Source organism: Vanellus vanellus (assembly GCF_965231255.1).
Source record: "Vanellus vanellus genome assembly, chromosome: 2".
Lineage (NCBI taxonomy): Eukaryota > Metazoa > Chordata > Aves > Charadriiformes > Charadriidae > Vanellus > Vanellus vanellus.
Genome location: NC_138906.1, coordinates 99,318,580 through 99,335,403, shown reverse-complemented (window position 1 = coordinate 99,335,403; position 16,824 = coordinate 99,318,580). Strand labels below are relative to the sequence as shown.

Below are 16,824 nucleotides of genomic sequence, written 5' to 3'. Positions count from 1 at the left end.
AAAATATTAAAAATAAAAAATATTTAAGTTGGATTTCTCCAGGCAAGTAAATCACACCAATTGACCTATTTTTACCTTGTATTTGTTTACAAGGTCTGCAGAACTCTTCACTTGCGTGGATTAAACATGCTTCACTGACTTTTTTGTTCTATTTAACAAAAAAACACGATCCATCCTGGCAGCCTGGTATACATGACCATTCCTACAATATTTTCTAGCAGCAATGACTTACATTGTGGTAATAATAATGATCTGCATTTTCACTGTTCTTTTTCTGCAAAACACAAAGTGCCTCAGGAATATTATTTAAATCCTTAAAGAAGACATTTAAGTAAGCAAAACCAAATTCTGTTGGAATTATCAGGTTGGAAGGGGTCCCTGGGGCTTATCTGGGCCCACTCAAGCAAGATCAGCTTTGAAGTTACATCTGGGTTCAAAAGTTGCTCAGGGACTTGCCCAGTCAACTTTATCATATCTCCGAGAATGAGGATGCCACGGACTCTCCAGTTACCTGTGCCAGTATTTGACCCCCTCTCAAGGCAGGAAAGATTTTTCTGACACTTAGACAAAATTTCCCACGTTGCAACCTGTGGCTGTTGCCTCATGTCTTATTATGGTGCACTGCCTAGAAGAGTCTGGCTTCATCTTTTCTGTACATTGCCAGTAGGTAATTTAAAACAATTAGATTCCTCCTTATCCTCATCTTCAGGCTGAACAAACCCAGTTCTGTCTGCTTCTCCTTGCACGCCCTGCGCTCCAGCCACCTGGTGCTCCAAGAGTCTCATTCCAGTATGTTAAAATCTATCTTGTACAGGGGAATCTAAAACAGGACACAGTCCTCCAGGCACAGTCTCACAATCACCAAGCGGAAGGCAAGAATCACTTCCCTCAACCTGCTGGCTACACTCTTGCTAGTACAGCCCAGGATGCGGCTGACCTTCAGGATGCTCTGCTGCCTTATGTTGCAGTTGTTGTCTGCTGGGATTCCCAGGAATTTTTCTGCAAAACTGTTTTGTAGCCAGTTGGTGGCCCACCTGTCCTGCTGCATGAGCTTGTTCTATCTCAGGTTCATGAATTTGCATTTGCCTGCGCTGAACTTCCAAAAGTTTCTGCCAGACTACTTTCTGCAGCTAAATGGCAGCCCTGCCCTCCAGCATATTAATTGCTCCTCTAATTAGGTACCATCTGTGAACTTGCTGAGGGTGCATTTCATCCCATTGTCTAGGTGAATGAATGAATGTCGGTGCCAGTATTGACTTCTGATTGATACTACTAGAAACCACCCATCAGCTGGACTTTATCCAACTGATCACAACTCTTAGAGCCTGGTGGTGCATCCAGCAGTCCACTCACTTTGTAGTTCACTTCTCAGATCCATGTCTCGCCAACTTGGCTGCAGGGACATCAGGTAACAGGCCTTGTAGAAATCAAAGTAAATAACCACTGCTCTTCCTTCACCCACCATACCAGCCACCTCCTCAGAGCAAGCTCTCAGATTGTTCAGCCACAGTTTGCCATTTGTGAATCCACGTGCTTGGACATGGTTTTCAGAATGGTTTTCTCCAAAATCTTCCTGGTGGCTGAAGGGAGGTTTATAAGCAGATAATTCCCCAGATCTGCCTTACTGCTCATCCTGAAGATGCGTGTGGCATGCCTTTTCCCAGCCCTCAGGAATCTCTCCTGATCCCTAGGAACTTTCTGAAGAAGATACAAAGCAGTCCTTGCAGTGACCTCAGCCATCTCCCTCCACATCCTTGCATCCATCCTCTCTTTGAGTCAGGGGTATGTGATAGAGACAATAACACATTGTGTACTGATTGACTAGTAGTGATTCATAACCTAAAGGACAGGCCTGATAAAAATGGATGAAGCAAGAAGTCTTGAGATTGCCAAGGACAGCTCCTGATAATGAATAAGAGCATGCCTTGAAAAGCGGCTGAAACTAACCCTGCGGTCTGGACAAAGACCAAAGAAGAACTGAGTCTGCGCAAGGACAAAAAGTTACTTGCGGTGATGAAGAGGAATCATCAGCCTTCATCGTCACGACCCTCAGCGACCACCACCAGGAGGCATTGCGCAAGCGCAGTTGGGAGGAGTTTATGAAAATGACTTCTTAGAGCTAATTTTAATACAAAGCGGGAACAGGTTATGCATATGTATAGGCGTATTGGGAAATCTTATGATTATGTAATTAAGTACTATATATATTTGAGAAGGCCGCTGCATTGGGCGCGCACGCTTGTGGCGGGGCGACCCCCCGTGCTGCCCAACGCTGAATAAACATACCTACTTTACAACCTTCTCGGTTGTGGAGTCTCTGGAGTTTCATTTCCACACATCATGTTGTCCCATGGACGTGTGCATATCCAGTTTGCTTATTTGGTCACTAACTCAATCTTCCCAGATCCTGCCTGGGAGACTCAAGGACAGAACTTGCCAGTAAAGACCAAAGTAAAGACAACGCTGAGTTTCTGAATCTTTTCTGTTTGCTTTGTTACCAAGTCTGCTGCTTCATTTTGCAACCCCACATTATCCTTAGGCCTCCTTTTGCTGCTATCTTTAGAAGCTCTTCTTGCTGCCATTCCCATTCCTCACCAATTTCAAATCCAGCTGAACAGTGGCTTCCCTAATTCCCTGCCTGCATGGCCAGACAATGGTCTGCACTGATCCCAGGTAGCGCTCCTTGGTCTTCCTCTTGTGTCCTCTCTTGTGGTGCCAGAGCCCAGGCTGGAGCTCCCTGCCCGTCTGTTGTGCCTGTGTGACTGCCTGGGCCATGGGCTGGACTGAGCCCAGGTCTGGAGAGGTTGTCCTCAGAAAGCAGCATCCTCTCTGGGTCACCTTTCCCTTCAGGGCAGTCTCCCATGGGAACCTGCCAAACACTTCCCAGAATGAGCTGTTGAACCTTCTATTTTCATTTGCTCTTATCATTCTGCAAAATTCCCATTTTTGCCCGAAGTATTTGTTCATTTCAGACAAGAGAGCTGTAAAAAAGGAAGTTTAAGCGTGAAAAAAAAAAAGAAATTAAAATGAAACATTTTTCTCTATCAAAGTCAATTTAGATACCTCTGAACATTTCCAAGGAGCCATAGTCACTAAATTGGGTTCACTGACTGAGATGAAATGAAAAGTAATGGAGTAGCAATGCTTAATGATTATTGACTATAAATAATGTAAATTATTTGTAATTTTGAATATTAACTTGTAAATAATGATCCATGGCTAAGTCTGACAATATGGTTGGTAAATAAAATCAAGAGAGATTACAAAAAAACCCCATCCCGACTCAGCATCTCACAAATTTTGCTTGCTACCTGTCAACATCTCTTTCACTTTTCAGCAGACCTAGTCTAGCCTCCTTTGCAACTCTCAGCACTGCCTAATTTAAAGATTCCATAATCAAGTTTTTTAGTCCTAAATCATGAGCCTGTGAGATGTCCAATTACTACTCCTTTCATTTTATTCACAAAAGACAAGCAAGAGGGAGAATAGTGGTTTTTTTTTACTCCCACCTGTTATGCTAAGAGAAGCTGAATAAGTGTTTGACAGGTAAAAATATAAATGATGAACCCCCAAATTAAAACACTATCAGAGTTAAATTCACATACATTTGTGAGAGTTTGGGCAAGTTCCAGAAACTGACAGCATTTTGCTTTTTCTTTGACGTGTACAGTATGCTCAAAAAGCCTCCATTAAAATGCCATGTAATTAACTTAGGATACAAGAGATAAAACTGTGAAGAGAACAACAAAGATAATTTGTCATCAGGATTTTCATTAAAAACCTCAGTATTATAGGAATCATTTTCAGCAGTGCTTTGCCCTGATTACTGCCTGTCAGATAGTATATGGGGACGGAACAGGATATTTGAATGGGGAGCGTTTGCAGAATCTCATCCTACATCAGCATTATGAAGCTAAGTGGTTTATCTACATTGACCGTAATTCATCATCTATATTTTAATATCCCAAAACCCGAAGATTTTTGCTCTCATTTTAACTTCTCCTAACCTTACTATTTTCCAGTAAATGTTACATTGATAATAGCTTTTCCTGACACACATTGCTGCCTCTGTCTTGGACAGGGAGAAAGATCAATGTGCTTCAAAATCACAACAGCCTTTAACTTGTTACTTTTTTCTCCCAAACCTTCTAGTTGTTCGCTAAATAGTGTTAGATCACACAGGCACACAAACGTTATTGGCCACAAAAAGGAGAGAACTGAGTTTGATTTCAGACTCTGCATTGACCTACCACCTGCACAGCTTTTAGGCCATGTTCTTATCCAGCCTTCACATTTTTATTTTTTTCAAAACGTTCCCCTTGTAAAGCAGATCACTTCGGAGTCTGGAACACGTTTTAAAGTAACGACTAAGCACTAATCCACAAACATGTTTAAGTGGCACTTGAGAATTTGGCAGTATCACTTTAAATAATCTCTTAGCCTACTGATGCCTCTCTCAGTATCCTGTGTTTCCACACATAGTTGATGAATAAAATTATTTGAACTAATCTTTGCCTGTACTTCACACAGTATTTCTTGCATGAAGAGCAAAGGATGCAAGATTCATGGCTTACAGTAAGGAAACCTGTAATGCAACATATGATCAAAATTTCTGTTTCTATAACATTTTTCCTTCAAGTTATCGAAAGGTATTTTTAGAAACAGTCCCACCTTAAATCTGAGAGTGCCATTGTGGAATAAAGACTGTGTACAGAAATTACTTTGGACACTTTTGGCCAAAGCAATGCAGGAGTTCAATGTCACCCATGGAGGGTAGAGAGGAGGTAGCAGATGGAGAAATCAAATTCACCCCTAGAGCATACACAAGATATGCAACGTCACCGATGAACAACAAGCTGCCTTATAAAAACATATTAAGTGAACACAGAGGTAATTGGATGTTGCCTTGAGTTCTTTTTGCTCATTGCCAGGAATCTATGATTTGTTGTCTGCAAAAGCTTGACTGAATGATGTCTGTGCTGCACACCACCGCCTATAAGGCATGTAGGAAAAGTACCTTTTATGGCTTAAAAAAAGATCTGCCTAGCTCCTTGAGCTGAAATATGTCTAAAACCAAAGAACTAAGCTCTCAATTCTCCCTCTTTGAGTGGGGAAATTGAAGGTGCGGGTTGTCCTGATCCTTAAGCTGTTTTTTTTTTAATAAAAAGCAGCAGTCTCTAGAATTCTGCTTTAAAAGTTGTGTTGGTTCACTGATTTTCCATCAATTCCCAGCTTTCCTAAAAGCTGTCCCAGTATGCTACAGGTATTGGGTTCAAACCTGCTTTGCTTGCACCTTCTGTTGTACTCACATTATGAGATGACACATACATTCATTTGGCAATAAGGGAAGGTTTAGAGAAGTCAGGTTAAGAAGATGACTCGGTTGCTTTATTTAGATGAAAAGTTCTTCTGAGTATTTGGCACATTAAGACATTCATTAAATAACAAAATGTGCTATCTCTCTTTCTTCTCTCTGTTCTCATTTTTCCATTCCCAGTCTCCTGGTCCTTCTACCATTGCATGTTTCCCTTCTCCCAGGCTGCTGATTTCTGTTCTCCTCTTTGCTACTCCTATACTCGCTCTTCCTCTTGTTCCTCTTCACTCTTCCCATACTGTCTCCTATCCTACTTCTACGTAGCACTGTCAGTCATTCCCAGCTTCTCCTTTCATTCACATCCAGCTCCTCCTACTTATGCTGATCCTTTTCTTGGAGCATATATAAACGGCAGGGAACCAGCAGCTTTCTCATTTTCCAGTACTTCATGTAACGAAAATCTGTGCTGTTACACAGAATCTGAATCTGGCCTACAGCAACGCCCCATTCACCAGGTGCCCCAGAAGCAAAGGGCCACCATTTCTTTGAATATCCTGCAGCCTACAGAGCTATTCTAGCCAAGAACAGGTCCTTTAGGTGACTTGCATGACAGTGGCTCCATGGTAAACAGTAGATCTTGCTCTTCCCTGAAACTTTTCAAGACTGCTGGATGCGTAAAACGAGTTATGTTGGGTCAAACTTCACAAAAAGTGTTTTTCCCCTCCTCTCCCAGTGCTAGATTTGCCTTTCAAATTATTAAAGCTACTCATCAGAGCTAGTTCTATTGGGCAAGGCCTGGGGCTTCTGAATACAATGATTTCGCAGGCATGAAAGCATTTCTTTTCTGCCACAATAGAGCCATAGAACGGAACCTAAAATAAAAAGTAGAAAATCTAGAGACAGAACATTAGATTTTTCTCTTTGATTTTTCTTCCTTAGACGTAAAATCCATTAAATTGGCCAGTATGTAGGCAACCTCTTATTTAACTAGAATTATGGCAATTGCATCCACTCCACATGGAAACATAGCGAGTAGTAATGGCTAATTATTTCAATGGACTTTTTTCCCAATCAATATTTATAACTCCCAGATATTGATTCTAACCCATGTCTTTAAAAATATCAACAATTATTGCTAAAAGACTGAGTAGCTGGTTATAGTAGAAAACATACACATTAGAAGAGAGGAATCATTCAAAATTATATGCATTCTGCAACACCGAAAATCTATTAGCACACACAAATTAACAAGCTACTTTGTGTTTCCAGTCAGGGCACCATGATAGTCTGTGACTGGTAATCTAGAGCACAAATAAAGCTGTGAATTTGCTACGCTAAAGTGCCACCATTGATATTCCTACATTTACTGTGTCTTGCATAAATGAACTAGTCCAAGAGGAAGGTGGTGGGATGATGCTTACTTACCTTTAGATATTATCCTTTAGGTACCAGCTATAAGCCATTGTCACAGGGCCTATATAAGGACACCAATTCCTGTGCCTTATTCATCTTAATTGGCTCTAAAACTTTAGGTAACATCTGACACAGGAACTTAATGGAAATTACGTAATCTGAATATGACCTTCTCTTCCCAACCTGCTCTCTCAGCCTCTCCTCAAGACCAAGCAATGGTTATAAGGATAACCCAGCTGCCAAGCACGTCCAAAAGTATGTCTAACGCATAAAGAACGGTGAGAAGGACTTCCTCCAAATTCATACCCGTTCTCAATATAGCCACAGCAGTTCTACGCGCAGGAACACCATGGCTGCAGGGACATCATTTGCTGAAATTACCTTAATTATGCTTTCTCTCAACTTTCTTTATGGATGCTGCTGATATCAGTCGAAGACGACTCTTAGAAGTCCTGTCCTTGGAAAAGGCACAGAGAAGGACTTCCACACCACACTTCTGGAACAAATCTGTCTTGCCAGACTCTGGGTTATAATAAATCTGAAGCAATTTCTGCTCGCTATGTAAAACCAGGGCAACAGAAACATGTTCGTTAGCAATGTGACAAGATACATTTAAAGCTCTGGCAATTAAGGAAAAACACTAGTTTCTTAGTGCAATGCTGCCTTCGAACAAATTCACAAGTACCACAAAGGGATACTTTCCACTGGCTTCAGTGGTGATGTAAATAAAATGTGGTCCTGGTGCACCTGGATGTAATCCTACCCTTGCTGCCTCTGTGCTGACAGACTTCTCAGCACCTAAAGTCACCTGTGCAACACAGAGGCTTTGTTCATCCCATGAAAACCTGGGGGTAATGAGGTTTTTTTCTTATTTCATTTTTTCTTTTTTCTTCTTTTCCTTCTTCTGGCAATATGTGCAATTTCCAGGAATTAGAGCGCATGAGCTAGAGGAACAGTGACATGCTTTTACATAAGTCTTATGGTGATCAGGATAGGAAAGTCACACAGTTGTGGTCTCCCCTTTCACAGCAGGAATGCAAGGAAACTACAAAATATTGCAATATACCCCAACATCACTGTGCGTAGAATTTGACCCACGAGATTTTTTTTTTTTTAACTGAAAAATCAATAAACGTCAAACAATTATAATACAAGTAACTTTTCCCAGCACAGCCTGTAATGAAATTGTGCTTTAGATGTAAGACAAATGCAAGCCGTATTTACAGTTAGCAAGAGGCAAGGTTCTCTAGAATTATCCACTGTCACCATGGCATAACCTGAAATTTTTCTGTCTTCCAGATACATTTCAGTTATTCTTTCATTTATTTGCTTATTTTACTTCTTGCTATGTTGTCCACATTCTCTGCATAGAGTTCGGTTTAAAAACATCTCTGTTTTGGTTTACAACAGAAGTCCAACAAACACTTATATGCTTCTTAGCATGAAACATCAGTCTTTAAAACATATACTGATGCTTTAAACCATCACAGAACTGATTGTGAAGGTATTTAGAGCTCGTCTGAACTTGAGCTACCCAGGCTGAGTCCCACTGCTTTACCCTTCCAGAGGAAAGTGCAGTTAAATAATAAAGATAATGTATTTATACCACTTACTACATGTGTGTCTGTGTCTGTATATATATCTCCACGTACATGCACTCACCATACATACATATGCACTCTAGATGCATATATTATACCAGTAAACATAATTTTATTATGATTAACTTAATGATCAACTAATTTGATCACACTTTTTTTTTTTTCCACTTGAATCTGAGATATCTCCATTCTGTTAATACTTGATAGTGAGCTGCAACTTTTCTTTCTCTCACCAAGAAGAGAAGATAATTCACGGAATCACGGAGTTTTCAGAGTTGGAAGGGACCTCTAGAGATCATCTAGTCCAACTCCCCTGCTAAAGCAGGATTGCCCAGAGCACGTTACTCAGGACTGCCTCCAGGCGGGTCTTGAAAATCTCCAGAGAAGGGGACTCCACAACCAGAATCCTTATTTCACTTAACATTGCACATTTCAAGTGAAAAAGTAAATCCTCAAGGCTTGTACCTATGCTTGGTACAGTAATCAGGAGAATGAAAAGAACAGCAGTTTGCTCTAAGTTTTGGAGTCAATTCAGGCTGATAGCATCTGAAATCGGGAAGGCAGAACTGAAGCATAAAGCCAGTGTACAGCAATGAGAAAAGATCACCCTGTGTCTGACTTAAAAAAAGGTACGCAAAGCCCATGCTGCCTGCAGCAGGTGATATCCATCGTCTGGGTGGTGAAAATAACACGGTGGTCCTCCTTCAAGAAAGCAAAGCTGCACACACCTCCCCCTCCCCCTCGCCAGACTCTGAAGGGAGACAAAGGCAAGGGATTGATCTGTATAAAGGAAGAAGGAAAACTGCTCCCTGAGAAGATGCAGAAACACACCCCCCTGTTGCCTGACACAGGAAAGAAGAAAGGGTGCTGAACGCATATATGCACATGTGCATTATTCTACGGGCAGCGCTACCCACAGCCAAGAGAAAACAACCATCTTTAGAGAAACAAAGTGGAAAGAGTTGGAAAGTAAAATAAAGCCAGCCAATCCAACACAATAAAAGCTGAGGCAGATTTTTAAAGGAGTTCAGCCCCCATGATAAGGCCTCTGTCCTGTCAACAGGTCTTCCGAGCTCCTAGAAATGGTGGGGGGTAGAAGAGGAACAGGAGAATGGTTTTGAAAGCTTAGTGAGGGTGCTGGTGGAGTACCTCACACTGCACCCTAACGCAGTGTCTCAGCCTTTGCACTGTGCCCCTGAGAACACCCATGCGTGTTTTGGTGTCTCATGTTCAGTATTTATGTAATTCACCAGACTCTCTGGGCAATTCAGAAGGAATTTTCCTACCTGATGTCCGTGTGTATTTTGCGAGCATGCATGGAGAACCAGAGATGATCTCTTCCGCTGTGTTCATAGGTTCACAGCACAAGAGGTTTGGGCTAGACACCCGTATTACCATCATACAATGCCACGTGAAGCACTTCACAGGGTGACAGAGCTTACTGTAGATTTAGGGGTTGCAATTCACGGAATCCAGCCCTGGGCTCTGTGAGTTCCGAACCGGGTTGCCGTGATGCTGACCTCTGCGGTGGTACATAGGCAGGGCTGAGCAGTATGGAAGTTCATTCTCTGGCTTGGCTGACTGGGTTCCTCCAAGTAGAGCGTGAGTCCATAAATCTCCACAGAGAAGACATGCTCAGCAGGGAATTCAGAGGCTGACAAACAGCTGAATGGAAACACCCCACGGAGCGCTTAGCACTTCTATGCAGAGCAGTATGTAGGCACAGCAGGGTAAAGCCAGTGTCACCTCCTGCCACGGGCCATATCAGGAGCTGTGTTGGAATCCTTTGCTCCAGAAACACCTACTAAAAATCTGTCACGGTTTGGGCTGGACTGGCCACTGAGCCAAACATCCCAGTTCAAAATATATATAAGCGAACATTATGAAGAGGTGAACTCGTAACACTAATGCAGGTGGGTTTTTCAGTACAATGCCTTGGCATTTCGGAATGCTCTCTGACTGCTTTCCCAAAAGAAGAATAACAATAACACACAAATAAGTGATTTTGCTAAAGGTACAGTGATCATGAAAGAAAGAAAACATAAAATAGAGACACATAATAACTGCTTAGGGTGTTTCCTGGCCTAAATTGCAGCTCTCCTCATGTCTAATATCCTGGATGCAGAAGACAGTTAAGGGATATCTAATATCCTGGATGCAGAAGACAGTTAATGACAATCATAAAATAAAATACTGAAATGACTATTCAATTCTTATTCTCTGGCAGAAATTGTGATGTTGGTTATTACTGGCCTTTCATGCTTCAATAAAAGTCTTTAAAATATCACCTCTGACTTGACTGATGTGCTTTTGAAGTAGTTTCTTGAATCGGAATACTTCCACTGGCAGTGTACTACAGAGTTCCCTTCTGAATTCCTGTTTTTTGTATTAAAAAGTTTTCTTTCTTCATGTTTTCTTCTATCCTGTGGTCAAGGTTTGGAAATGCTACTCTATGCACGTGTGCAAGGGCACAAGGTTCCTCTCAGTGATTTTATCCAAGCTCCTTTATTTAAGAAAACAAACACTGGGATTAATTAATTCTCATAGTTGACTTCCAAGTTGAGAAACTACATTTCTTCACCTACTTCTTTTGTTAATTCTACTAATAAAAGGTTATTGTCATCTGCTGGTAAAGAATTTAAAGAGTAATTTTATTGATGATACACTTTGCAGCAGAGGATGGATCTTCCTTTCTCGTTGCGACAATGGCGTTGTCGTCCTTTCACGGTATGTACACAGTGAGGCAGACAATCTGCTTGGATATCGCAGCAACAGGCTTCTGACTCCAGAGGACAAAAAGAGATTAATCAATCCTGTTCAGCATCTGGGTTCCTTCTCAGGTGTCCAAGACATGTTATCTTCTCCATATACTTAATATTTCTTCTGGAGGAATCATCAGGGATTTCCTAGTGAATTACCGAACTGAACTCTTCAAACTCCTTAGGCATTTCCATAGCTGGGATTACGGAGCATTAGTTACCTACTTGCAGGTTAAGCTCCGTAGGCTGCTGAGAGCACCTCCTAATTAACTCTTATGTTTCTAACTCGTTGACTTAGGGACTATGTTGTAGTCTAAACCAAACTTTTGTCTCCTGTGTAGCAAAGGTTTGATGCATCCTCATTGATTTTTATTTACTTAAATAAATTACAAACCAATTAGTGTGAAGTAAAAGAAAACCAGCCTCAACATGCTAGCATAGGCCAGCTTTAGTCTTTAGAAGGGGGGGAAAGGTGACTAAAAGTTTAGATAGCAGTGTGAACAAAAACCCAATTGCATATGAGTTTACATATTGCGACACGCTTAGCATCACACTCGAATGCAAGTCTGTTGGACACAACTGTGCTAGAGCCACTTCTGCTGCCTTTCTTATGTCTGAAGTACATAAGACTTGGGAAATAGCAAACGCTCACTTTGCGCACAATATTTCACTCGTTTGACGGTGTTACTCCTCCCTGTTTTCCACACTCTCCCCCATAGCTGTGCTGGCAGAGGGGGGGGTCACGTGAACGCTCTCTAAAATGCCCAAGGCAAAACGAGCCAGATTATTTTAAGTGATGTGAACTGTGGATCTAGCCCGGCCTGGCTGAGTTTGCAAGTTGCTGGCTAAGGAGCAATCACGCCAGCCGCTCCGTTAGCAAAACCGCAGGGGCAGCACTGCCAGCTGGCGAGTGGCAGTGACAGTAGAAAGCAGGAATGTCCTTAAACAGAACAGCTGGAGCCTAGAAGATGCCAATCCCTCTGCAGCTGTAGAACTCCTGCACAGTGTCCCTTAAGTGTGGGAAAGACTAACCCCATAATATAACAGATATGACAGGGAAAGTTTCTGTTAGTAGCTGTAAAAAAAGTTACAAAATGTTACTTCTGTTCACTTGATATAAGCTATACTTGAAAAAAAAAAAACAACCCAACAACATCCCAGCTAGTAAATCAGCAAACTCTTGTAAGTATAGAAAGTAAAAAATTCTTATACCCAGTCCTCAAAGAAACAAACTACAACTTTCTGTGATATAAGTGCACCAATTTAGACTTTTTCGTAGGTTTTGGCATTAAAAAACCCTCCAAACTCATAAAATCTTCAAATATCAAAAGCTAAATCTATCCCTAGATTGTTCCTGTACCGGCAAAAAAGTTTCCAGCGAAGATTTGCTTCAGAGAAAACACCATTATTAGTACTTAAACTTAAGCATGTCTATGTAGGCTCTATAAGCTAAAGCATCAGGCATATAGCACGCCTTAAAATCCCGTGGTAGTTTGATGGACACTTTTTTTCTGGCCTGACTGAACTGAAGCATTTCCCGTCCCTATGATGCATGTTCAGGTGCACCAGAGCTACGATTGGGCGACTACTCTGCAAACCGGCTAAGCACATTGCTCTGCTTTATAAAGGACCTTGAGAAAAAGAGAAAGGAGACGGGTAATTTTCCAGGGTTACTAACCCAGGTCAGTGTTCAGTCCTACAAAAAACGATATCAGCACAATGGGAAGAAAAGAGGCAGAGAAAGGTGGTAGGTTGTGGACAGGGATGGGAGCTAGTTAAAGTCAACTTTGCCGCCGAGAAAAGTACCCATGGAGGTCTAAATTGGTGTTAGACATGAGTTCTGCGCCACACTCGGAACTATCAACTAGAATTGAATAATTCTGTTTATTAATGCTAAACCACACATAAATTAAAAAATGTTAAGTTAAATATTAAACACACTAAATAAATAACAATATTGTAAACTTTGATTTAATAGTCCTTTAAGTAAAACTAAAATTCATGTATGTATTACATATTTGTATTTTAACAGCTTTAAAGAACTTTACCTAAAATATAGTATGAATTCTTATACAGGAAAACTGTCACTTATGATTCAGTGTGATTGGTCTGTTGCATTTAGAAGGAACTGCGGGGTGGCATTGTGGATGTGTATTTCCTCTCATTCTGTTAGATACACAATAAAGCTTTCAGAATATTTTTAAGCGTCATAACAAAAACTCTATAGGAAACAAAAAAATAACTGAAAATCACAGAAGTCTACTTTCTAAGGCCTGCCTCTGACCCCAGACACAACCATTAGCACAGAAACGGCACTTGTCTTACAGGTATGGAGTATGGACTTCAAGCAACAGCTGCCAAAACACACATTTAATGAAGATAAAGTAACAGAGTGCGGGAGAATATCAGCTAGTACCAGGATTACTCATGCAAGACATCATCCTTTTGTGTAAATACACAAACACGCAATGCCTGCCAAAAGCCGTGTTAGTCTAACATTGAATTAAAGGCAATTTTAACTTCTGGACTTCACATCGATGCTGAGAGTAGCTCTCCCCTCTCTCAGTGCTACGTCAAGGCATGGAGCAGAGGGCCAGGTTAGGAGCACCTGGAGTTTGCCAGGCTACATCACAGCTTGGGTTTGTGTGTTAAAAGTATGTGGCACCGCTTCTGAGAGTGCGTGTGGCACATTAGGGCATAAAGGTCAGGAGAGGAACTGAGAGTGATCCCCTCAAGGGTCAGCCTCCCCCAAAAGTGAAGTGATGTCATGAGAAACAATGTTCTAAAGGACAGTTGCATCTCACATGCCTACCATAGGGGCAGCAATCGTGGCTGCAACCCTTTAAATGTGATTGTTTAAAGACACCCAAGTCTGACCTAAAGAAGGGCTTACATGTTTGAAACTTGCCTGCTTCTTCCGACTATTCTGGTCAGGACAAGAAAGACAATGCCCCTCCCCTACAAACCCACCTCTATTATCTCACATGCATTTAAAATTACAAACAGCAGTTTGAAGCCAAGAAACATCTGTTCGCATATAAAAGGAAAAATTATGCACAAACTTACTCAAAACATTGACTTGTAAGTGATATGATAAAACTATGAATAGTAATTAAAATTGCACCTCTTATTATTTTCCAGAGCAAAACATAAATTATCTGAGTGGCTGCATTTAACTCTTTAAGCAAAGCTGTAGGACTAGATCTTTGGGTCTCAGCTTTAATCAGAGAAACATTAAATTCTGCAAGGGTTAAAAGCTATATGAAGTTGCTGTTACGTTGCACAACTACCGATCTGGCTTGACTTTAAAAAGAAGTGATTGGAAGTACAGGTGCAACAGACTGGGATACCGTCTTCTATCACTCAGTGGGCAGTACTGAAGAGTAGTGCAGAAAACGGGACGTGTTCCAGTCAACTGCAGAGAAGCTGTTGTACTCATTTGATAGATTAATAAGGCATTTGGACAAAGATTTTAACAACAGAAGCAATAATTGAAACAGTTTCAGGCAGTATTATCTATGAGAACAAGTTTTGGAAGTCTTTTTAGCTTTTGTTTTATCAAGTAACAGTTTAACAAAGAAGTTTTGTAATTTTTCATTTTGTTCCTAAATATTTGATGACAAGCACAGCTCCAGAAGATAGCTCTTACTGTCCTTCTGGACTCTGATTTCTCATGCAGAATGCGTGTCTTGAGGTTTTAATATTAAATAGTCTACTCACAGGGCTTTCATTCAGATTCACACGCTAGTTTTCCTCCTTCATGAAAAAGGTGGTTTTGGATACATGGCTGAAGAGCCAATCCACAAAGTTGCCTTCCGAATGCAGCAGCTGAGCGCAACACACGATCCCAGAGTTATCCCTCTCGATACGCTCAGAGGAACGCACGGGAAACACTCCGCACCTCCTTCTGAGCATAACGGGAAACGCCGTCCATGCCAACAAGGCTGGAAAAACCTTTTACCTGATTGGCTGCTCATCCCAAACCGCCTGGCAGAGGTTCGAAATATGCAATGCAGGGAAGTGATATTCTGTGGCATTCATTCAATTTACCTGCACTACACTCCAGGGAGCCATGCTATTAAACAACAGCTCCAGCGGGTCAATAAAGTTAACTTAATTAAATTGCTTTCCCTCCCTCTCTTCCAACTAGCAAGATTTAGGGCATAGGGACACAGCGCTGCTTGTAAATAAAAGCATGATTTAGCTAATCATTTGCTGAAGAAAGACATATTTTTGTCAATAATTCTACACGCAAAGCAGAGAGCTAGTTTAAATTAATACCATCATGTAGGATAAGAGAAGAGACAATACCTACTAATGAACAGCCATTAATATTTTTCAAGCAGTGTCAGTTAAATCCACTACTTAAAGGTTATATCTCAGAGATTGAACTTTTTGCTCCATAAAACTGAAATTATAATTGCTTGAGTGTAACGTTATAAAACATACTATAATTATTACAAGCATAATGAATACACATTCGTAATTTGCTGGGGACCGATCCAGTCCCTTTCTGGTCATTTTGATATGCGCACTCTCACTGCTTTACAAGAGTCATGTTTTAGGAGTCTCTAGTCTGTCCTTTTCTGTGGCAGTACACAGAAAATATCACCAATAACTAAGAATAACAAACATTACAGTTAAGTTAATGACTACAGATTATTTCAAATCCTCAGTCTGAAACCTCTGAGGCTGCTTGTCTCTTTGAGGCTAGATATTTTGAAAAGCTACAACTAAACTGAGGTAGCTGTTTCGCAAAATGATATTTAGGTATTCGTATTCATTCTTCCTCAGAAACTCTATGACGTGCTCACACGGAACACCGACCTGAGTTTTGGCAGGAATTGCCCTGATGTTACATGCGCACTCTCTGCTCTGTCTCTTGACTGTTTCCAGCTTTGCCCCACATCTCCCTTTGCGTACGCTGAGCAAAAGCGTTCCGAGCACTGGCAGCTAGACTCTCTAAAGATTTCTTCTGTGCCCTCTGAGCTTCTACCTGTAAGAAAATGGGTCTTTTTGTTTCTTTTCTTCAAATATCTTTACTGTTTCCTATGAATTGCAAGATCTTGGAGCTGGTCTGAGTTCTTATAAGCAAGTGAAGAGAGAGGGATGCTTGCGAAGGCACGTAGGCAGAGTTTAATTTAGGAGGTATGAAAATACCCACTGCAAGGCAGAAGAAGGTCCCTTTATGTCCTCATAGCCAGTTCTTGCAGTACAGGGGGTGTCTTCATAAACCTGTCTGCCCATGGGGTCCTTTCTTCCTAGAGCTCAAATCCTCCTCCAATGTGGGGTTTGCTGCTCTTTGTTCTACTCTGACTCCATCCATCCAGTGCAAGGGAAGGTCTCTGATCCCAAACCAGCGAAATCACCAAGCTGAGAAGCCTTACGATAGAGTCCTTTCTCTGTTTTTCGTACTGGTTATTTTGTCTCTTATTTCTTCACAGCACAAGCTGGAACGGCAACAGACTTCCCGCACATCCTCTCCCAGTATTACAGAAAGAAGCCCAGGGAGAGCATTACTCACACGGATTTGAATGACACTCCAGAAGAACTCCCACTGAATACCATAAGACAAAACTAAGATTAAACAAATTATTTACTGTGATTAGGAGTGTCAGAATTCAGTTGGAATGAACAGCCATTTGACTGCTTCGTATGCCAGGATGTGTTACTTTGTCAACGCCTTGTCAAAGTCTAGAGTCCATGATGAAAAATGCGTGTACAAATACAAATATTA

The 16,824-nt window shown here is 41.2% G+C and overlaps 1 long non-coding RNA gene across 1 annotated transcript in view; it reads left to right on the top strand.

The window, feature by feature from the left end:
* LOC309686325 overlaps positions 1–16,590 on the top strand; it is a 56,346-nt gene extending 39,756 nt beyond the window's left edge. The window contains exon 3 of the long non-coding RNA XR_014270531.1: positions 16,532–16,590. This is a non-coding gene — a long non-coding RNA (uncharacterized lncRNA). The remainder of the gene's footprint in view (positions 1–16,531) is intronic.
* The last annotated feature ends 234 nt before the right edge of the window (positions 16,591–16,824 follow it).